Source organism: Herpailurus yagouaroundi, unplaced genomic scaffold (genome assembly GCF_014898765.1).
Source record: "Herpailurus yagouaroundi ecotype Mexico unplaced genomic scaffold, PumYag 29, whole genome shotgun sequence".
Classification (NCBI taxonomy): Eukaryota; Metazoa; Chordata; class Mammalia; order Carnivora; family Felidae; genus Herpailurus; species Herpailurus yagouaroundi.
In genome coordinates, this window is record NW_024412377.1 from 13,379,321 (window position 1) to 13,402,121 (window position 22,801).

At 43.6% G+C, this 22,801-nt stretch overlaps 1 protein-coding gene across 2 annotated transcripts in view; it reads left to right on the forward strand.

The window, feature by feature from the left end:
- Positions 1–22,801, forward strand: part of BASP1 (brain abundant membrane attached signal protein 1) — a 57,250-nt gene that overhangs the window by 1,703 nt on the left and 32,746 nt on the right. The gene's annotated exons all lie outside the window — the stretch shown is intronic.

Here is a 22,801-nt window from a genome sequence, read left to right on the forward strand (position 1 = left end):
TTTTTTTGCGAGGCTTCGGTGCAGAGATGCCCGGGGCGCCTCGCCTCCACCCTCGCGGCCCGGGCCGGGAGAGTGTGAGCGCGGACCTGACAGCGCGCGGTCCCCCCACGGCCCGGCTCCGCTGTGAGCCAAGGTTTGGGGTTCAGCAGGTCTTGCCGAAAGCGCTAACGCTGAAACCCGACGCCCGGTTCCTGTCTCCGTCCCCACGCCCCCCCCTCCCCCTCCCCCGACAAATAAAAAAAAAAAATGCGGAGTCCCTGGATGCGACCGCACACACAGCGCGCGGCTACAAACCGCATTCTTTCATGAATATTCATCGAATGCTCGGCTGAGCTCCTTATCTGCTTCCCCAGAGACATTTCCGCCTTGAAACGAACTCCTTGGACAGCCTGTGCCTGTGTAATTTTCACCCTGCTGAAATCAGCACAGCGCTCAGGGGTGCAATTTTAGTGCCTTTGAACGGGGTTGACACACCTCGATCTCCCTCGAGGCCACTACCTCGCGGGTTAAAATCCAACAGTAGCATCGAGGTGGTCGTTTTGCTGTAGGGGTGTGGATCGGCCTCCCCGGGATTCCAGCCAGGGCTAGCAGATCCTTGGTACTGCGGGCAAAATGAATGAATCGGGACTGTAATTACCTATTCCTTTGTCTTGGCCTCGCGCATGCGCCGGAGAGCAGGGTGTGGAGGGCCCCGGCAGCCCCATCTGATCTCTCCATCACCCACCCACCCACTCCCTTCCGAAGCCGAGGAACAAAGGCGTTTGCCCTAAATGTTGCGTGAAATCCTTGGACCCAAATGACAGTTTTTTTTTTTTTTTTTTTATCCCCTCTGTGTGTGTATGTTTCTTCTTTTCCAGGTTATCTTTCATCTTTTGCTTTCTTAGCGATCTCAGTTGACGAAAAGTAAAGATTATTCTTGGTGATGAGAGCAAACTGTGGATTAAATATTTTAATGACCGAATACGGCTCTTTTCCTTTCTAGTACTGTCCATTGTTCTCTTTTCTGCAACATATTGCACCGCAGTGATGGTGGCCCTCGATTTGCATCAGTTAACCATTTGACAGATTTTTGCTGCTGGTCCTTTCATTAAGGGACATTGGCCTCAAAACTAACAGTGGCTATCTGCCCCTAGTGTCACTACTTGGGAGAAATTAAGACATTCTGGCGTTTATAGGAACAAGATGGCCTACAAAACCCAAGGCAGAGAAAATGGTTACCTTGTCAGAATCCTAAGCCTGTGATTTCTCTTGATTCCTGCCTCATTGTTTTACTAGGGACCCCAAAAGGCCAACCCCACAGAGATGCAGATCACTGATAGGGCAGGAAGAAGGAAGAAGGCTACTGGGGCTGCAGGGGTGAAGATGGTCGATTGAATTCATAATGCTTCCTTTTTTTTTTTTTTTTGTCAATTTCCAGCAGAAGCCATGATACATATACCTTTGGTGCCGATTTTCTTAACAATGATGTAATAACCAGATTATGGTCATTTAGATTTCTTTTTGGGCTTCTTTATTCTACCATCCAAAAGGTGACTTATGGATATAAAATAGCTAAATACTGTATTTTTGCAATAGCCCGTTATACTTAAAAGAATTTATGTTTAAGTATTCTTAGTACACCCTGATGGGACAGCATGTGGCAGGAAGATGGAAGTCTTCTCTTTTGTTCCTTTTAATAAAAGGATATTGATATTGACCACGTTTAATAGATGAGGGTGTGTACTTGATAGGGCTCGTACTGTCTCTAGTCTTTAGTATTGAGCAGCTTATTATGGTTTAGAGGGCTATCTTTTTTTTTTTTTCCTTTTCTTTTTTCCTTAAGGTTATGTTTTTGAGGGAGAGGTGAGTTAGAATATAGATGGGATTTGATAGCAAGTGTATTCCAGTATGCCCCCAATTCAGTGAGTCATGGGTTTTTCAGCGAGATCATTTTTAAGCTGAATTTGAAAAAATAATCAGTTACCTTATTCTTTTATCCGGCTAGTTTTTTTGGCAGTCCTTAGCAGGTGGAGAAAAAGAGCTAATGGGCCTTTGGACAAAATGTGCCAACAATAACCATAGCAGACAGTGGCATTCTTGTCTTTAACTTTGCTCATCCTCTCATTATGGCATGCTGGGGAGAACCTTCTCTCCTGCTGGGTCACCCTAATTTGAATGTCCACTGCGAGAGCCCTGAGGGCTTCCACTCTGTCCTTAGAGGCATCTTTCTAATCTTACTGGATTTGCCAGAACAAACCATGTTATAGTCTAAGATGTGATGTGTTCTCTTTGGCTTTTGTGTTTTTGAAAACAAATTCACATTAAGAACAATTTAAAAACCATTTTTATTCCATGGTCACGATAAGTAGAGTATGAAAAGCTCACCACGTTTGGGGGAGATTTGGTCACTGTCAAATGGATGCCTGTGTCATTCACCGTCGTTTTGCAAAAACTTGCAAAATCCAAACCTAATTTTTTATTTATTTATTTTTTTTTTAAATTTTTTTTCAACGTTTTTTATTTATTTTTGGGACAGAGAGAGACAGAGCATGAATGGGGGAGGGGCAGAGAGAGAGGGAGACACAGAATCGGAAACAGGCTCCAGGCTCCGAGCCATCAGCCCAGAGCCCGACGCGGGGCTCGAACTCACGGACCGCGAGATCGTGACCTGGCTGAAGTCGGACGCTTAACCGACTGCGCCACCCAGGCGCCCCCCAAACCTAATTTTTAAAGCAATTGCGGTGTCCTGTATATGCACATGTGTATATGCATACACACACACACGCATATACACATATGTATATATATGTACACGTGCCATAAAATAAAATCTTACTAAATGAAACTAAACTAGTTTAGTTATTGTACAGTGCTTCATGCTGACGTTTGGAAAATGATCCATTTTTGGTCTTTCTAAATACGTCGGTAAAAGGGGGAGCCTAGCTAGTGTCCGAAGAAGCCCATTCCCAGTGCCTAGCAGGGCAAAACCAATGAATTGAATTGAACATCTTAAACTGAGATGTTCATTTACAGGCTTACGAACTCACATGGAGCATTAGTGAACATTAAAAGTTGTAATAAACAATGCTCACTAAATAAAGGATTTGTAAACTTGTTCTGGCTTCTTTTTCTGATCTCTTGTACAATTTGGTTTTGAAAAACATCCCCCACAGGCCTGTCAACTATTGTGTGTCAGAAGTAATTGCTTTTGGTGTCTGGTTCTGTTGAAAGAAATGCTCTGATCCGCTTGGGCCCTTCCTCTTTCTTCCATGTAGTTGACCTGCTCATTTTACACTTTCTTTATCAAAAGGTTAACATCTCCTTCATGATCGTTCTAGCCGGTGAACTGGAAGCCAGGTAACTGCTAAGGGAACACTGAGTGTATAGACAAGTTGGAGTTCTTGGGAAATTGGGTGCAGAATCTCTCATCTCATCAAGTTTTCTCGACTCAACTGGATCCTTTCCATTTATCCCAGTTCTTTAGATAACCCCATACAACATGAACTTTACTCTTTGGCTTAATTGTGGTAGATAAATAATCAGGAGATAGCTTTGAGGTTGTGAATAGTCAGAATTGTTATTTATTTATTTATTTATTTATTTATTTATTTATTTATTTATTAAGAGAAAACAGTGCATTTGGGGGAGGCTTCCTAAGACACAGTGGAAAGTAACTGGGTTTGAAAAATCTCTAGACACTGGTTAAACCTCTGTGGGCAAATTATTCAAGCCTCTCTGAATTTCACTTTCTTCACTTGTAAAATTGGGATGATAATTCTTATTTTTCTTGCCACAGTAAGGACCACACGTAAGTCTAAAAAGCGCACAGGCACGGTGGCTGGCTCTTTGTGGCTTCTTGACCTCTCAGTCTGCAGTTGCAACACAGTCCATGTGATTGACATCCCTAATTAATTTCTGTATATTGAGCTGTATTTTTGTTCCATGCTGATTAATCAAGACCTGAGGGGTTCAGTGTATTCAGTTAGAAATTGGATATTTCAATTTCAAAGTTGCTCGAATATCATAATTCCCAACTACTGTCTTCATACATGTACATATTTGAGATTTAATGAGACCCTGGGAATTTGCCCCAAAGTGGGTTGAATTAAGCCAGGGTAGCCATGCTCATTGAATTTCCCATGGCTGCTTATATAACTCAAGAGGTGGCATTTAAATTCTTTTGAGAAAATACAGGGGTAGTTCTAAAACCATGGAAGCTCCCAGCCAGCCAAAGGAAGGTTTTTTGCTAAATACCATTCCCTACACCACTATTAAAGACAGACATCTAGGTAAGTGTCCTATGAGAAGATTGTCCAGCGAACCTTATCAAGAGTAAGAGGTGACCACATAGAATCAAATTCTTACCAGGATACAGTTAAAGTGTAAATATGAGAAGACACAAGCCTTGACACTGATTAAACAGCATTCTGTCTTTCCCTCTGGAAGTCGGGAATGGAGTGGCATGGACACAGAGAGACTCATAGTGCCTTTTCCTTCTTCTGCAACCTGAGAACTTAAATAGCTTTAAAAATCAGGCTTTCCAAAGGCAGTAGAGAGTTTTTTGACATGCCAAGGCCTTGGTGAGGGGAGGTTTGCAAGTGGGCAGGTTTCAAAGTCTAGGAATAAATTCCTGAAAGCTTTAGAGATTTAGAAATAGAAACCATCTGCAAAAGCACAAACAGGGGCCCAGGGCATAAGGAAACCTCTCAAGATAATAGAGAAAAATGGCGTTTAGTGGGGCAGGCAAAGCATTTACGCAATATTTCCTTCTTATCACTTAAACATTTTGTGAACTTGTTTCTGAATTGACTTTTCCCCTTCATTTTAGAGAGGACTGGGTTTCATTGGTGTGTTTTTTAAACTTCTCTTTGAAATAAATAGATTTCAGCCATTGTTTGTACCTTGTGTAGGGACTATGGTATTTAGAAAAGCATGATTTGGAGGGCTAGGTGTGGTAGAATTGGACTTCGGGGCCAGATTCACTGGCTGAAGAATCTTGTCTCAACCGTTTTACGAGCTGTGTGGCCTTTGGCAAATTGCTTCGCTTCTGTGCCTCAATCTCTAAAATGGGGATTACAATTTAGAGTTTTTGTAAGGATTAAGTGAAATTGTCAGACACTTACAACACGGCCTCACATATTCTGCATGTCTTTTTTTAAAATCCGTTTTATTTATTTATTTAGATAGCACGAGTGGGGGTGGAAGCCAGTGAGAGAGAGAGAGAGAGAGAGAGAGAGAGAGAGAGAGAGAGAGAATCTCAAGCAGGCTCCACACTGTCATTGCACAGCCCCAGCGTGGCTCGAAGTCAGGAACTGTGAGGTCATGACCTGAGCTGAAATCAGGAGTCGGGCACTTAACCAACTCAGCCACCGAGGCGCTTCTGAAAGTCTTTGTAAAGCACATTCACCATAAAGTGGTGAAAGAACCAGGTTTCTTTACTTCATGCTCTGTGTCAGCGACTTACACGCTTGTTTCAAAGAGGCCATCATCGCAAAACAAGCTGACAGTGGCGCCTTGGACAGGAGTTGGTAGAACACAGAACTACGTGGTTTAGAAACATCCTCCAGGTATAGCTATGATACCTTGAACATGTTGCCAGGACGCTTAACTGGTTTCAAAAGCCCAGAGTGGGTAAGTCAGCACAACCCCAGCCTCCACAACTGGTATTAAAATGGGGGGGAGAAAGGAGAAAGGAGAAAGTCCTTGGGATTTCAGAGACCTTCAAAGAAAGGCTTACTGTTTTGATATGTTCAGATCAGGGAAAAACTGTATCACCTGGGGAATAGACATAATTCATTCAGATTCCTGAAAGCACGCGGTTTTGTTGTGTCCTGAATCAAGACGCCTTCGTTTGCAGTTGAAAGGAGCGTCTTAATCATTGGTACTAAGATTAGTATAAATTTAAAGTTCTAAGGTATACACTTAACCACATCCCCACCACCCCGTTGCCAGGAGTAAAACCGAAGCTTCAGTTATGCGGGACTGTAAAGGTATTGTTACCTGTTGACCGAATTATGTAATTATCCCCATAGACACCTTAGTCAGCCTGGCTTCTTAAAAACAAAAAAGGAAGTTCTTTGGAGTTTCAGATATTTGGGTTTGAGGGGTCGGTCCTAGATTCAGTTTGAACCTTTTAGGCATTTAATTCAAAGATCTACCCAAGGTGATTTGTGTTTTACCTTCTGGAGACTGAGTTTTGCTGTTGGGTGAAGGTAAAGTCGTTTCCATTTTGGTTAAATCCTTTTCTAAATAGCTTTTTTTTTTTTTTTTTTTTTTTAACAGCTTTTTGAATCTTACAGATTTAGGAGGGAAATTATATTTTACTTTACCAAGAGGTTTTGGATATGGGTGTTGTAGCTTTTGAAAACTTGCCTCTGTGGAGGCTTGTTTTGATTTGTTTTGGTTTAGTCTAGAGACGCTACAGGATGAGATTGGACATTTGTGAATATTTCTTGTACATCCTATACTCTAACTGAATTTTATCCCCTCAGACAAATTGTAGGATGCATTTTGCCTAGGAATAAATGAAAAATGGAGGGTTGAATAATACACATAAGATTGCACAGCTAGGGACACCTGGGTGGCTCAGTCGGTTGAACACCCGATTTTCGGTGCCGGTCATATGTCACAGTTCATGAGTTCGAGCCCTGAATAGGGCTCTCTGCTGTCAGTGCGGGGCCCGCTTCGGATCCTCTGTCCCCCTCTCTCCCCTCTCTCCCACTCATGCTCTCTCTCAAAAATAAATAAACATTAAAAGAGAAAAAAGATTGTAGAGCTATTAGGAAGTCCTATGTTCCAGATCGATGTCTGATGGCCCTGTTCTGCTGTCCAGCACTACACTGTGTTTCCCATAAGCCTTGGCCATTTTATTTTATGTCCAATGGACATGGGAAACATGGGTAGCCTTCTAGCATATTAAGATCTTCAGTGTTCATATAGAGAGAGTTGTACTAAGTTCGTCAATGAAAAGTTGTTTATCGTAGAGATACGATGTGGAATAAATGTTTTAATCAGTAATACCTTAAGCGACCTATAGATTAGGAGTGCTTCTTATCCTAGTGAGTATGGACTGATATCCTCAAGCCATCCTTTTCGAGGGGGTGGGGAAGGGGGAGGAGGGGGGAGGAGGGGGAGGGGATGGCACCTGCCCCTAATGAGGACTCTGAATGAATGTGGCTTTGGTTGGCCCCTTCACTTTCCTCATTGCACTTCACAAGTGAAAGTAATCACTCAGATGCCCTACCTGTAATCCTACCTTCGTGGTACTAATCAGCGATGCTACTCGACCCCCTTCCTGCTATGTTGTTGGTTGCCTGATTAGAGACACACTAAAGTCCTAACGTTGCCAACCCATTTTCGTTCTGCCTCCAGGCAGGATTCATTTACAGAAAATTGGTGGCTGCTTTTAAATACCATCCTAACCACAACCTCGGTCTTCTGTAAATAACTTGTGTCATTCCAACAGAAGGTTTGAAAGCTCATGACCAAAACCACGTATTTTAATAGGAACTCGAGAGGATCTTAGAAAAGTCAGTGGCTTCCTCAAGGTCTCATGAGCTGGTTAGTGGCCGAGTGGAAAACCAGGTTATTTCCCAATAAAGCCTCACTCCTGCCGCCTCTCCCTTATGTGGAATTGAGTCAAACTCTTACTCAATGTCTGCAACTTAAATGCCTGCCATTCTTTTAACCTGGTACCATTTTGTGAAAACGTACTCTGCATCCTGTACGTCTCTCGCTGCTGCCCTCTCTCCCCTCCTCTGCAGAAGGAACCTCTTCCGCCTTCGACAGACCACGTGAGCCCCTTGTCTTCAGGTACCACCTGCTTTCTCCACGTGCCATCTTTCCCCCTCAACTTCTCTCTCTTCTTGCATTCTACGACGTGACTTCCTTCACATGCCAAAGCATTTATGGCATGCATTAAAATAACTTTACTCATAAAATGAAATGTTGGTGTCGTATCTGCGTTTTCCTCCTGAAATGAGCAGTGGTGCAGGGTTGGGGGTATTTTGTTTCCTTTGAGAAGAAAGCCAGTTGGCTCTGCGCTAATTTGGGGGCTGCAGAGTGAGTGGAACAGTCAAGCAAGCCTCACTCAGGAGTCTCTTGGAAGCCCCAGTGAGCAGTGCTGTGGAGAACGGATGGACAGCAGCCTTCATGCTGATTACTAATGTTATCTGGCTTATTGGTTTGAGAGCTGCATAAAGCAGGAGGTTTCATCTTTTTTCTTTACAAGCGCCATTAACAGTGTTTGGGCCGATTTAGAGGATTTCAAAGCGCGGCAAGTTTCTGCAGCAGTCATTAAAAGTGGAATGTAATTAAGTACTGAGGTTGTGAAAACACTTTTCAAACAGATTTGAAAACTTATTTGAGCAGTGTAAATGCTGTATGTGCGTTTGCGTGCGGAGAAGCCGGTAAACTTAGTTTTGGTGAGATACGGTTTTCATTTCATATTTAAAGTGATCTATTTGGACATTTCAGTAAGTGGAGAATGAGCCTGATGAGTTTATATTTCTCCAGGGAAGCCCGCAGTAAATAAGTGACTTCACAGTTTTTAGACAGCTTTTAATTCTTATAGTCCTGTAGGTCAGAAACCTGGTCCTCAAATCAATCCAAATTAAAATTTCTTCTGGAAGGTTATGAAGAGATAGATGGTGGAGAACAGCCTTTCCTGCTTGAGCTTTCTAAATTACAAGTTTCCTGGATTGCTTGGCAAAGTGATTTTGATTACCTGTTGACAGGTCTTTAAACCACCATTACCACAGAGACTAATTCAACAGCCAAGTTAAGCAGTAACAAATCTAATTGGGGGAAATAATGTATCAAAAAGGAAAGCAACAGTAACCAGGTAGCAACTGTAAGAACATCACTATTTCTTAAGGATATTTAGAAGAAAGGCCTTGTGTCTCTGTACTGTCATACGCTTCTCTGAGCTTGTCCTGAAAACAGTAGGGGCTGGAGGAATGTTTGCTGTCTTTGACCTTTACCTATGTTCTCAGCTGTGTCAGTACAGAATAACAGCGTCGGTACTTGTCTCAGGCATATTTGAGATGATTCGGGGAAAGAACAACCTAGAGAAATCCACGATCTGTAGGTGGGAAGGGGGGAGATCACTTTCTTTCCTCCTTTATCCTGCATTTATTTCATCAGGAAGGTAGGATAAGGTGACGTGACCACTTGGGAATTTACTGAAGACATAATATGGTTAAGTAAGGTGGTCTGGAATCTCTGAATGAGTCGTTTTCCTAAGGAAAAAAAGAAAGAATCTCAGCAGTTGGTGGTGACAATAGCTCCTGGGGCTTCTCGTGATCACCTAACCCCAGTGAATAACACCCTGTTGACTGGAGGTTTACGGTAGCACCCAGGGTTTCCTCAGTAACCCTGGTGATCTTTTGTTGAGACCTCAAGACTTGAATTCCCAGGGCTCACCCAACTGGACTTTGGAAACCTCGTTCTAGAATTTCCAGTGTTTGGTTTTCGGGCAAATAGTAACAGGTGTTTGTAGCAATATTCGCCACCAGGTTGTTAATACGTGATTAGGAATGGTTTCCCAGGTGTGTGTTTCTTCATGTGACTCACATCTGAATGTTCCTCTTCTCCCTCATCCAATCCAATGGCTGACTAATGAACGGAAAGTCTCATTGAAGGTCTCATGGGTGCAAGAGTCAAAAACATTAATGGCTCGCTCCATTCCCTTTCACCCTTTTGATTCTTTTTTTTTTTTTTAATTTTTTTTTCAAAGTTTTTATTTATTTTTGGGACAGAGAGAGACAGAGCATGAACGGGGGAGGGGCAGAGAGAGAGGGAGACACAGAATCGGAAACAGGCTCCAGGCTCTGAGCCATCAGCCCAGAGCCCGACGCAGGGCTCGAACTCCCGGACCGTGAGATCGTGACCTGGCTGAAGTCGGACGCTTAACCGACTGTGCCACCCAGGCGCCCCACCCTTTTGATTCTAACTAGTTTTGTTTCCACCAGGCAGAGAGCTTAGGTTTGATTTCATCTGTCCTAAAGTCTCCTGGGTGGGTGGTCATCTTAGGAGACCCCAACTGGCCACCACGAAGAGAGAAGTAACTATACAGTGGAATTATAACCCATGATTTCACTAAGGTAAGAGTGGTAGGTTTAAGTGGAATAAACTCAGTGGGAAAAGAGTTCTCTTTAATATTGCTAAGATCTTACATTCAACTTTCTACTAATTCTGGGTGCAGGGGATGTGTAACAAAAGGTGATTAAAAAAAAAAAAGTCTATCTAAATGTCAGTAGGCTTCACATTGCCCCCCCTCAGTCACCGAAACAACCCTGTTGATGAGCCCTTCCTGCTTACAAACTATCACTTTGGTGCACTTTGAACTTTAGTGCAGCGAATAGTAACACAGTCTCTGACTGTATCCTTGCTTCCAGCAACAAATACTACAACAGGGTTAAGGAGAACAGGTAATCGTTCAAGGGAGCGGTTGGCCAATTAGGACAAATGGACTCGTGCCTCCCCTTTAACTTGCCTTCTTCAGTCCAGGAGCTACTATTTGCAGTCCCCTTGCCTGTATTGATCCCCATTGGCTGGGCTTTCTGCCTAGTGAAGTAGCCAAGAATCTCAGATAAAGGGCAAAGGAGTCCAGAATGATGTAATATTGCAAAAAATGTTGCTGCTGTTTCTAAGGGGAGTCAAAAAAGCTCAAGCCAGTTTTGAGCAGGGCATGATTCCTATTGGAAGAGGGTGTAACCTGGGGGAGATAGATCTGTAAAACCCAACCCAAACCCTTAGGGCATTTAGACAGTGTTCGCATTAGCTGCACGGAGCGTGGCAAACCCAGCAGGCCCTGGCATGTTAGCCACTGTTTGCATAGTTTACCTGGCAGAGAAATGACCCAACTGCTGACACAAATGTTTTAGAACACCGGAAGGCACAGTGGTTAGTGCGAGGTTTAATTGCCATTTGCATCTAAATCTGATTCTGAGAACATATTGAACTATCTCCCTACCTAATTAAACAGTCCAATCTTGAGGGCGTGGGGGTGGCATTTGTGGGCAGTGGCGTTAACTTGTTAAATCTTGAAGTTTGTAAAATGCTTCCGAAAAGGAGGCGATGACTATACTTGGAGTTTTTGTACGGTCGTTTGGCAGCCATGTTTCTGGTTGGAGAGAGGGGAACACCACTCCTTTCTGTTTCTAGGAGTGTCTGGATTCCCCTTGTACAAAAAGTACGTGAAACTGTCTTGTAGGTCAACGGTCAGTGACCTCTTGTCATTGAGCCCCGCTGCTTCCTCCTAGTGTTGGGGGGAGGGGAATAGTGCATGAGAGGAGGAAGAGAAGGGACAGGACAGGTGGGGAAACAAATATGTAGTAATAGAAGCGGTGGAAGACACCAATGCCTTGTTCCTGTCTTGGTCTGCTTGGGCTGCCATTACACAATACCACAGACTACATGGCTTTAACAACAGAAATTGATTTTCTCGTAACTATGGAGGCTCGAAGGATAAGACCAAGGTGTTGGCATGTTTGGTTACTTCAGAAGTCTCTCCTTGGCTTGCACATAGCCAGCCACCTTCTTGCTGTGTCCTCATGTGGTCTCGTATCTGTGCACACAGCCATCCCTGACGTCTCTTCCTGATCTGTAAGCACAAGGTCCACCCTAATGGCCTCGTTTTCATATAATGACCCCTTTAAGGGTCCCGTCTCCGAACATAGTCACATTTTCAGGTACTGGAGGTTAGGGCTTCAACGTGTGCATTTTGTGGGAACACAACTCAACCCCTAACAACTCATGCTTGATATTAGGAAAGGTGGTTTATAGTGAGGAACTTTGGAAAGTCCTGGGCGAAAAGGTTTTTCACGTGTCCCTGCCCCCAAGAAGAGAGTGGACAGAATCAATGGTACTTGAGCCCCTGGCTTGGTCCCCACCAATCCACGTGGGGCAAACATAAGTGCCTCCATTTGATATGAGATGCAGAGAAGTTAATTTCCCCAGGATTCGCATCACTGGAAACGATCAAGCCTGGTATGAGATTCAGAGTCAGGTTTCTGTGGCTCCCTTGTACGGGGGATGGCCAAGAGTGCGTGCAGGTACTGTTCCCTCTGTTGTACTCATGACGGACACGGGTACGAGAGGCCTTGGAATCCCTCTCAACACAGTCTCTAGGCAGTTGCCGTCAACCAGTAAGCATCGATACGTGGTGAAGCCCGGTTTTCATTCTAGCATTATATTCTGCTTCTTTCCCTCTGCCTGAAGGCTTTCCCATTTGGGTAGCCACATACCCAAATATCACAAGACAGTGAACAAAGGGAGTGAGAGATTCACTTAGTGAGTACGGTGTGAAGAACTAGCTAGTGTCAAGTAGGTGAAGGTGGAATTATTTTGGGGAGGCCCTCTTTAAAATCTGCCAATCCTGAGGGCGCCTGGGTGTCAGTTGAGCATCCAACTCTCGATTTTGGCTCAGGTCCTGAGCCCAGCATTGTGGGATCAAGCTCCTCGTCAGGCTCCAGGCTGAGCACGGAGCCTGGTTGGGACTCTCTCTCCCTCTGCCCCTCCCATGATCTCCCCCCACCCACCTTTATAAAATCTACCAATAGTGGCAATGGCAGAGACCTTGTTCTAGACGAAAGAGTAGACGGGATGCCTAGGCTAGTTGAAAATCCTCCACTAGCATCAAGGCTTATGGGTAGGAATTCACCACACACAGTGTCACCAAAGAGCAGGCTTTGATGGATGGAGACGTTAGGAGATGGGAGTTTTAACAAAGGCAAGTGTGGGCGGGGCCATTAGAGTTTTGCTGGAAAGTTTGCCTTATAGTGGGACGCTGGGGAGTGGAAAGTAGCAAGTGTCAGGAATCATATGATGTCTTTGATGACTGCAGACATCAAGCCTAATACATTTCGGGGTCTCTCCAAGCAACAAAACAAGTAGTGATACTTCAGGGATTTTCTTGAGGGGCATTTTCAGCACATGTGCATGTGGGTATATGCCTATGCTTAACGCTTTTGAGAGACTCTTTCTAAAAAACCAATTTTGCAACTTTTGAGGGTGTCCCATCAAGTAGTTCAACTACTGCTTTTTCTGTTTCGACTTTCAGGTCACGTCATGTTGTGTTAACGGCAGCAATAAAATATTACCTCGTTGATCCACCACTAAATTGAGTATAACAATTCAGTTTTACTACACCAGATAAACTACAGGTCCTAAAATAATTGAGAGTTGGTACTATTTAATACTTTTATAAAGGATTATAAGTGGTAAATTACTTTCTGCATAAAATTGCTGTAAGCAATAGAATTTTTAATTTTAACTCTTTAATTTATGCAACATCTATTTTCTTTTTTTTTTAATTTTTTTTTTAACATTGATTCATTTTTGAAAGGCAGAGAGAGAGAGACAGAGTGCGAATGGGGGAGGGGCAGAGAAGAAACAGAAGCAGGCTCCAGATTCTGAGCTGTCAGCACAGAGCCCGATGCAGGGCTCGAACTCACGGACTGCGAGATCATGACCTGAGCCGAAGTTGGCCACTTAACGAACTGAGCCACGCAGGCGTCCCTATGCAACGTTTATTTTCAAGCTAATGTCCACGGTTCGCATTTAGTGGCTCACTTTCTTGGTCAACATCACCTTTTTCCACTCATTCTGGAAAACTGGGCTCTTTCTGGTGACTGGTGTACCTTGTCGTTATCTCACTATGTTCATCGCCCTCTACTCTAAGCCATGAACCTCATAGAAGCTTCTATCCCTCTCCTTGATTACTGCCCTAATACTCTTGTATCTCTGAGTGTGACATCCCTCTGCCTAAGACTTTGTATCATGATTTTCTGGTCCACCGACAATAAAATATGAAAATCCTACTGATCTGCAAGTTCCTGCACTAGTTTCCTGTTTAAACTCCTTCGTCCTCTCTCACCTACCCTTTGTTCTTCACCCACATGGCCCGCCTTTCCGTTCTCTTAGTGCTGCGTGCAGGCCCTGGCCGGCTGTTCCTTCTGCCTGGAATATACTTTCTCCCACTGCCCAAGTAGTCTTCAGTTACCACTTTCACAGACATGCCTTTCCTGTCTGTCCCCACACCTCTTGCAGCCCTTAGCATTTTTGTATTTTTGCATTTATCAAAACTGAGGGCATTATTTCAGGTTTCCACCCCTCTCGATGAAAAGACCAGAAGGCGGGAGTGTACTGGTTTTGTTGACCCATACCAGTGTTCTGTGACAGTTCTGATACATAACCTAGCCCTCCGCATTTGTGCGGTGGACGAGGTTGCCTACCGTACATTATATGGAGGGCCCGTGTCTTCTGAAAATCACCTTTGGTAGTTGAAATGACTTCCATTTATGGACACTGTAAATTTCCCCTCATCTGTTGTGCTTACTATGAAGATTAATATCTGATGAACTCCCAATTAGTGTAATTATTCTGTTTCCAGGCAGTAACTTTAGTAGTAATTGTTCTAAAGCCCTGAGACATTACGAATAATTAGTACTAATGGCTTATGCATCTAAGCTTCCTCCCTAGGTAGAGACTCCGAGGAAGAATGAAACTGTGTTATTTGTGGGAAACAAATAGTATTCTGTTATGGAGTCTTTTCAGAAATAAACCACAGTGAGTGGAAGCTGGGGCTCATTACAGGTACATTTCTCATCCCTTCCTCCAAGTCACTGAATATCGAGGGTTTGCAGTGGATCCATCGTTATTGAACAGCTTGACTAATCCATTTTCATAACCGCCTTTGGAAAGTGTCATGTGTTAGGCCCCCAGAGGAGCGTGCAGTTTTAAATCTTTACACAGTAGTTGATGATAACAAATAAAAATGAGTCTAGCCCTGGTTCTGTGCTGTAACCACTCATTCTAACGCGTGCATTCTGCCAAGCCAGGAACTTGCTTCCATTCATCATTGGATGTCAGTTTCTAGCTCAGAACCTGTGGTCCAGTAAAGGGCCGGATGCACAGACGGGCATGTTTCAGGGCCATAAGGCATATGCCAGAATGTTAATTTATTTTACCTTCACGTCCAGGAACCAGCTGGCAAAGAACCTTTAGCCAACATCATAGTGTTTCCTTTAGGGGTTGGGGGTACACAATTAAGACAGCATTTGTGATTTACTCCCCCTCTCTCTTCATTTCATACACTCCTCGATGGCCAGCGTTCAACTGTCACTGTCTCCTCCCTGAGCGTCATGCTTTACTTTGAACTGAGATGGTTAGAGAGTTAAAAACCCTCCTATTAAGTCTGAGATCTCTCACGGATCTGTGTCTAGTTTCCTAAAACTGACTCTTCTTCATGGGATTCTCACTAAATTAAAAGACGATGTTTGTAGTTTTTTATAACGACGCGAAATGGATTTCCAAAGCAAACTGTATTCAGGGAACAATGATGCAGGGTTTCAGGAAACTATCTGACAATACAATTTGCTCATTCTGAAAATGTTCCTAGATATTGATATTTTACTTGCAAAATTTTTATTGTAATAGGTTTCTTTCTAACATATTAAAAGTGTAGTTACCGTTGAGTTGATGACCATCTTTCTTGCCTACATTTGTGAGCTCAGCTGGAGAGGAGACGTATCACCTACATGATTTACACCCTAAACATTTGCTACTTATACTATGAGATCAATATTTCATCTTGAAATCATCTCATTTTAAACTCCTGTTTTTGAGAGAGAGCGCGCGAGCTCGTATGCATGCAGCGGAGGGGCAGAGAGAGGGGGAGGGAGGGAGGGAGAGAGAGAGAGAGAAAGAAAGAATCAGAAGCAAGTGCCAAGCTCAGTGTGGAGCCCATCGCAGGGCTGGATCCCATGACCCTGAGATCATGACCTGAGCTGAAATCCAGAGTCGGATGCTTAACTCACTGAGCCACCCAGGCTCCCCGAAAATGGTCTCATTTTAAATAAATTCAGGTTATGGATCAGCCAGCAGCATTGTCTGCAGCTGTGAGCTCCTCCCCGTAACGCCCCTCACCCCTGCGTACAGAACGGCACTCCTTATCCATCTAAAGGAGCCAGCCATCAGGGAAAGGGAGAGGACAGCTCTAGCTCATAGGGTCGAGCCAGTTTGATTTAAATCGGTTAGCAGACCAGAAAGAGCAGGGCCAACTCTTTGCGGGTACTTTTTTATCTGATGCACACTGTTAAGTCTCCCTAACTTCACGTTCTCTTGGGAAGCCCAGGCCAGGTTGCAGGTTCTGTCCTTGGGATATGTAATTAGCTGGAATGACATGGTAGGGATGATGGGGCAGGAATTTACGACACAGACTGGATGATCGATACGCCTTTTGATGTGTATTTCCAAGCAGTTTACTAGATGATATTTTTCATCCTGTATTTTTTCTTAAACCCTCTGATGTGACCCGCGTGAAGGAAGTCAGCAGTAGTGCTGTAGATGTTTGGATTCCATCAAGTCTTTGAACTCCAGGGAACATGCATGTGGCCCTCAGTCTTCTGCTGTTGTGGGTATAGGCCTCGCCTCCCCCTCGTCAGTTGTGAAGATTGTCCTATTTCTGTTTTATAAATATGTTACTGGGGCAGATGCACATGATGTAGCCTCACATATTTGCAGCCAGAAGTAAAAAAAAAACAAAAAACAAAACAATGCAGCTAAAAGATATAGCTATTGCTTTTGCGATGAATTTATCCTTTATTTAATTTTTTTTTTAATGGCTGTTTATTTTTGAAGGAGAGAGAGAGAGAGAGAGAGACAGCAGGAGTGGGGGAGGGGCAGAAGGAGAGAGAGAGACACACACAGAATCCAAAGCAGGCTCCGGGCACAGAGCCCAACGTGGGGCTCGAACTCCCAAACCGTGAGACCGTGACCTGAGTGGAGGCCGGACACTCAACCGACTGAGCCACCCAGGCGCCCCAAGACCAAGCTTTTTTTTTTTTTTTTAATTTTTTTTTTCAACGTTTATTTATTTTTGGGACAGAGAGAGACAGAGCATGAACGGGGGAGGGGCAGAGAGAGAGGGAGACACAGAATTGGAAACAGGCTCCAGGCTCCGAGCCATCAGCCCAGAGCCCGACGCGGGGCTCAAACTCACAGACGGTAGATCGTGACCTGGCTGAAGTCGGACGCTTAACCGACTGCGCCACCCAGGAGCCCCAGGAAGAGCTTTTTAACGGCAGTCCAGATGAGCAGCCCGTGTGGGATTTTTCTGCTCTGTCAAATGCAACGTGGGAAAAGGCAAAACCACATTAAACTCTTGCAGGATTAATGTTTGTTTATTGGATGAGCTGGGAGATGCAAAGACCGGTTTCCTTCCTTTAAGGAGCTCACCGTTGATGAAGGCAAAGAGGTGCACCAGTAATTAGAATGAGACAAGTGTTGGTCTGTAGATGTGGGGGGTAGAGACACCGGCCAGAAGATAGCCATTAAATTAACTACACGGATGAATCATTACTTTTTTAAAAATATTTATTTATTTATTTATTTATTTATTTATTTATGAGAGAGAGAGAGAGAGAGAGAGAGAGAATGAGAATGTGCTGTCAGCACAGCCCAATGTGGGCCTTGAATCCATGAACCCTGGGATCATGACCTGAGCCAAAATCAAAAGTCAGATGCTTAACTTGACTGAGCCACCCAGGCACCCCTCGGTCATTACTTCTGTCCTTTCTCTGTCCTACTGTATGTCACTTGACCCACCTCCTTCACCTGACCACGCCACGTGAGATATTCCGGGGTCAATTGGTTACCATTTAACGAGTTATGTGAATATCGCTTTTGAGAATATGAATTTCGGGATTGATTTTGTTTCATTTAAAGGTCTTAATTACCAGATAGAGAAGATGTTTAGATATCTTACATTCCCATCAAAAACAAAGTACTTTAAGGATTAGAAATGGAAGGAAAAGCCTTCCAAAAGTAGTTCTTAAAACACAGGAAGAATATACTTTATATCTCTAGCATACGGTCACTGAAGGACCTCTTGGGGAAATGTCCCCAGCTGGTGCCCTCTCCTGCCAGCCTTGCAGCAGGGACAGGATAGTCCTCTTGAGAGAATGAGGGAAGGATTGCTGTTGCTCCCGCATTCAAGATTGTAAGAAAAACTCACGCTGGTTTGTAGGACCCAGCAAATCTGTATCCTGGCGATGCTAACTTCTTGAATCCAGAGTATAAGTGCTGTTTGTCCTTTGTTCCAGAGAGAGATGTGATCTCTAGGAACACAAGTTGGGGTGGGGGGGGAACCGCATGGAAAATGACTCTGAAATTACATGTGGCATATGATGAAAAGGGGTATCTCTACACAAAGAAAACCTTTTGTTTTGATAACATCTACTTTGGAAAATGTTAATTTCCAGAGTTTCTTCGTGGATTGGGTAAGTTTGCAGTGCTGTTCATATCAGATCACTTTTCCATTAATGTTTTGTTATAAGAATGATATTTCCCTCCATATCTAGGCCCTTTTGCCCTAATGTGTTGCTTTCTCTTGACTCCTAAGTTGCCAATAGTTTACAGAAGTAGCTGAGACTCTTGAACATGATTTTTTTTTTTTTTTATATCTTAACAAACGGAGGGCAAGGTTGGAAACCAATTATTTTCTCATTTCTTGAGCCTTTAGTTTCCAGTCTGATTTTTACTACCTTGTAATCTCTAATGGCTGATTGACAAATGATTATTTCTCAACTTCACAGGACGTGGGAGCCCTGTCTGCTTACTTGTGGTTTTCCTAGAGCTTCAGACAGTAGGTGGTCCAGAGTATTTCCTACATGTGAATCAATGTATTAATCCTCGGGATTATTCTGCCTTGGGGAAGAAAAGCAAAAATGACTTATTATGACTCCTGAATATACTCTGAAATAGATTCTGTCTTACAAGTTTAATTTTCATGTCATTATTCAAAAAAAATAATAATAGGAATTAAAGATTTATATTAAGTCTTCACAGACTCTGATATGTAAAAGTTGAGTAGTAGTTCAAATGTGGTGAATAATGCATACTTTTAATTAGATCATATTCTAAGAAAAATCTGTAACACCCCGTCTTGATATAAATAAATCACAATTCTGTGAATCAGAAAAACTGCTGTGTTAACGTGTAGTTCCCCTGAAATTTTCAAAAGCTGAAATTTTTCTGTGTGCCTTGAAAGTTTGTTCATGGAATCTTCCAGCCCACACTGCAGTAAACAGCCAAGTATTCTGCATCGGAAGTGTTGTAACCAAGACCGATAAGGCTGTCTGATTACGGACACGAAGAGCCTTCCGTGAGCTCATCTGGAAGGGTTTTTCTGAATTAAAACTAAAGGTCTTAACATTGGTGACTTGGATAGCTTTCGTTATGGAGAAGGAAAACTGCCGAAGCCTGTGGTTGAACTTGTGGACGTCACAGGTGTGGACCTGGGGGAAGGAAGTATTTCAGTGAGGATTCTGTCACTTAACTCTTGCTAGGTGTCCCCTGGTGTTACTTTCTAAAGTCAGCATGCGTGTCTCCAAACCCGTGCACAACACGATGTGTGTGTGAGAAGAGACTGTTTAGTTACGTAAATGCTTATTTGTGGGGGGTCCTTGTCTTTGCAGTTGGACGCTTCCATTGACAGTTTATTTGGTTTTTGACTTAAATTTTTTTTGTGAGTATACCTATTCTACGGTCTAGGTGCCTTTCTTTTTTCTCTTTATTGAAATCTTTTCTTTTTTTTTTTTTTTTTTAAATAACAGCACCGGACTTTTCCTTCTCCATAAGATCTTAACATTCATTTGGTTCTTCTCCATGTTCCAACTTTCTTATACAGGAAAAGTGATCACTGTTTTTAACCAACTCGATTTACCTAGCTGGCTATCCAGGTTTTTATGGAAGCCAAAATAAAACTTCAAAGCAACTGAAGACGCCGGAGCCTTCCATCTTTCCCTTTCAACTAACACCTACCGATGTTTATCTTGGGAATAATTTGATGTTTATTTGATGAAACGTGTAGTTAGGTGTTAATGGCCATGAATGTCAGGCTTCAGAACGGTGTGCAGAAACCTCTTAAGATTCTGTGTTGAGCATTTGATGCTCTGTGGTCAGGGGTTTCTATGGCACCCTTGAAAGCGAGGAGTTAAAAATGCCTGCCTGGCCCCCACGTGGTCTCCTCGGAATGTGCTGGAGGGGAGTCACAGCCATTTCCTATCCGACCTCGGCTCACCTTTTCCTCTTCGTCCCTGCCCTCTCTCTGCCTGCCTCACACTGTCTCCAGTTTGTCATCCTCTTTTCTAGCACCAGGAACTGTTTGCCATTTCTGATGAATATCTGAAGTGTGGCATACACGATATTGCGATGGAAACATGACTCGTTATGAACTGCATTCAAATATTGCTGTGACAGTGACTTCTCGAAGAGTATGTGGAAATTTCTGTTGGAGCGTAAACTCTTCATCACCAGCTTTCTGTTCAACTTCGGTTATCTTTGGTAAACTTTTAAGTATGTTTCCGCTGAAATGAGGACTGTCCAGTTCTGATAAATGCCTAAGAAAGGAGGACTGGGTTTAGTGCTTGCTCCTTTAGCCATAGAAGAAGCCGAGGAAGGGGAACCTGGGTGGCTCAGTCAGTTAAGTGTCTGACTCTTGGTTTCAGCTCAGGTCATGATCGCACAGTTTGTCCAATTTGAGCCCTGCGTCGGGTGCCGTAACGGACGTTGTGGAGCCTGCTTGGGATTCTCTCTCTCTCCCTCTCTCTCTGCCCTTACCCCACTTGTGCCCATTCTCCCTTCAAAAATAAACTTAAAAAAAAAAAAATTTTTTTTTTTTTTTTTAAAGAAGCCAATGAAGTTGGCTTCATCCAACAGAATATACAAATGTGTTGTTGGATAAAACCATGCAACCCCTTACCCGGGTAACCCATCGATACCTGTCTGAATATCACACATTGCCTTTAGCTCTTTCCGGAAGAAGGTATGGCATGCGTGATAAGTCCTCTCATTTTCTCTTGATAAACGATTTTTGAAGCCACCAAATTCAGGGTCCACATAGATAGGTCAGTGTTGGTACATGTAACAGAAGGCCGTATGTTTGGTGATAGCTATTGACCCCACATGCCTCTTGGGATGGGCGTTGGTGTCCCGAAGGGCATGTTCATACAGCCCAGGCTATCCATCTAAATTATAGCTTCATTTGTCTCCCTTCCAAGGCCTTGCGACGCAAGGCTGATCCTCATTAAGGCCCTGTTAAGATTGCAGATATGTGTGGCATATTTGCATCTTATAATGTCCTTTTATGGTTGAAAATACAAGCTTCAATCAGGGAGAAAAAACTGTTTTAGTCTGGGTTCCCCCTGAATCTGTGAATTGGTACTTGTTCAGAATCCGTTTTACTGGTAACCAGAGCGGGCGAGGGGCGGAGAGAGCGGGAGACACGGAATCCGACGCAGGCTCCAGGCTCTGAGGCAGGGCTCGAACCCACGACCCGTGAGATCTGACCTGAGCCAAAGTCGGATGCTTAACCAACTGAGCCAGCCAGGCGCCCCACGATTCATTTTTTCAGCGGTTATTTTGCAACATTTTATAATCTCTTTTGATTACAGTATAATAAAATGAAGCCTTTTGGTCTAGGGAACACAGGAGGTACCATGTGCCAAGCCTTACAAAGACTGACATTCTAAGATAGAGCAACCTAATGAGGGAGGTACTGTTGTCATCCCATTGTACAAATGATGGAATTTTGACACAGAGAAATAAGTAAGAGATCATGCGGCCAGTGTGACTTCGCCCTTCTTGGTCTATATTCCGTGCTTTTCTAGAAGGAAGGGGTGGTGGGAATGCAAGCTGGTGCAGCCACTCTGGAAAACAGGATGGAGGTGCCTCAAAAAACTAAAACTAGAACTACCCTACGACCCAGCAATTGCACCACTAGGCATTTATCCACGGGATACAGGTGTGCTGTTTCAAAGGGACACATGCACCCCCATGTTTATAGCAGCACTATTAACAATAGCCAAAGTATGGAAAGAGCCCAATGTCCACGGATGGATGAATGGATGAAGAAGATGTGGTATATATATACAATGGAATATTACTTGGCAATCAAAAAGAATGAACTCTTGCCATTTGCAACTACGTGGATGGAACTGGGAGGGTATGATGCTAAGCGAAATTCGTCTGTCAGAGAAAGACAAAAATCCTATGACTTCACTCCTATGAGGACTTTGAGAGACAAAACAGATGAACATAAGGGAAGGGAAACAAAAATAATATAAAACCAAGGAGGGGGACAAAACAGAAGAGACTCTTAAATATGGAGAACAAACTGAGGGTTGCTGGAGGGGTTGGGGGAGGGGGGGATGGGCTAAATGGGGGAGGGGCACTAAGGAATCTGCTCCTGAAATCGTTGTTGCACTAGATGCTAACTAATTTGGCTGTAAATTTTAAAAAATAAAAAGTAAAATAAAAAGTTACAGAGAAGGAGGGAGGCAAACCCTAAGAGACTCCTAAGGACTGAGAACAAACTAAGTAAGGGCAGATGGGGGTGAGGGAGAGGGGAAAGTGAGTGTGGGCAGGGAGGAGGGCACTTGTTGGGATGAGCCCTGGTGTGGTATGGAGGCCAATTTGACAATAAATTATATTTTAAAAAACTAAAAAAAAAGAAAAAAGAAGGAAGGGGTGGTCTTTTCCATCATTCCCTTCCCTGTCTTATCTAGATCTTCATTTCCTTAGAGCGTTTTTGACAAATTGTAATTATTTTGTTTGTGAGGCGCCTGGGTGGCTCAGTCAGTTAAGCGTCCAACTTCGGCTCAGGTCATGATCTCACAGCTTGTGGGTTCGAGCCCCGTGTCAGGCTCTGTGCTGACAGCTCGGAGCCTGGAGCCTGTTTGCGGTTCTGTGTCTCCCTCTCTTTCTGCCCCTCCCCCACTCACACTCTGTGTGTCTCTCTCTTTCTCTCTCAAATAAA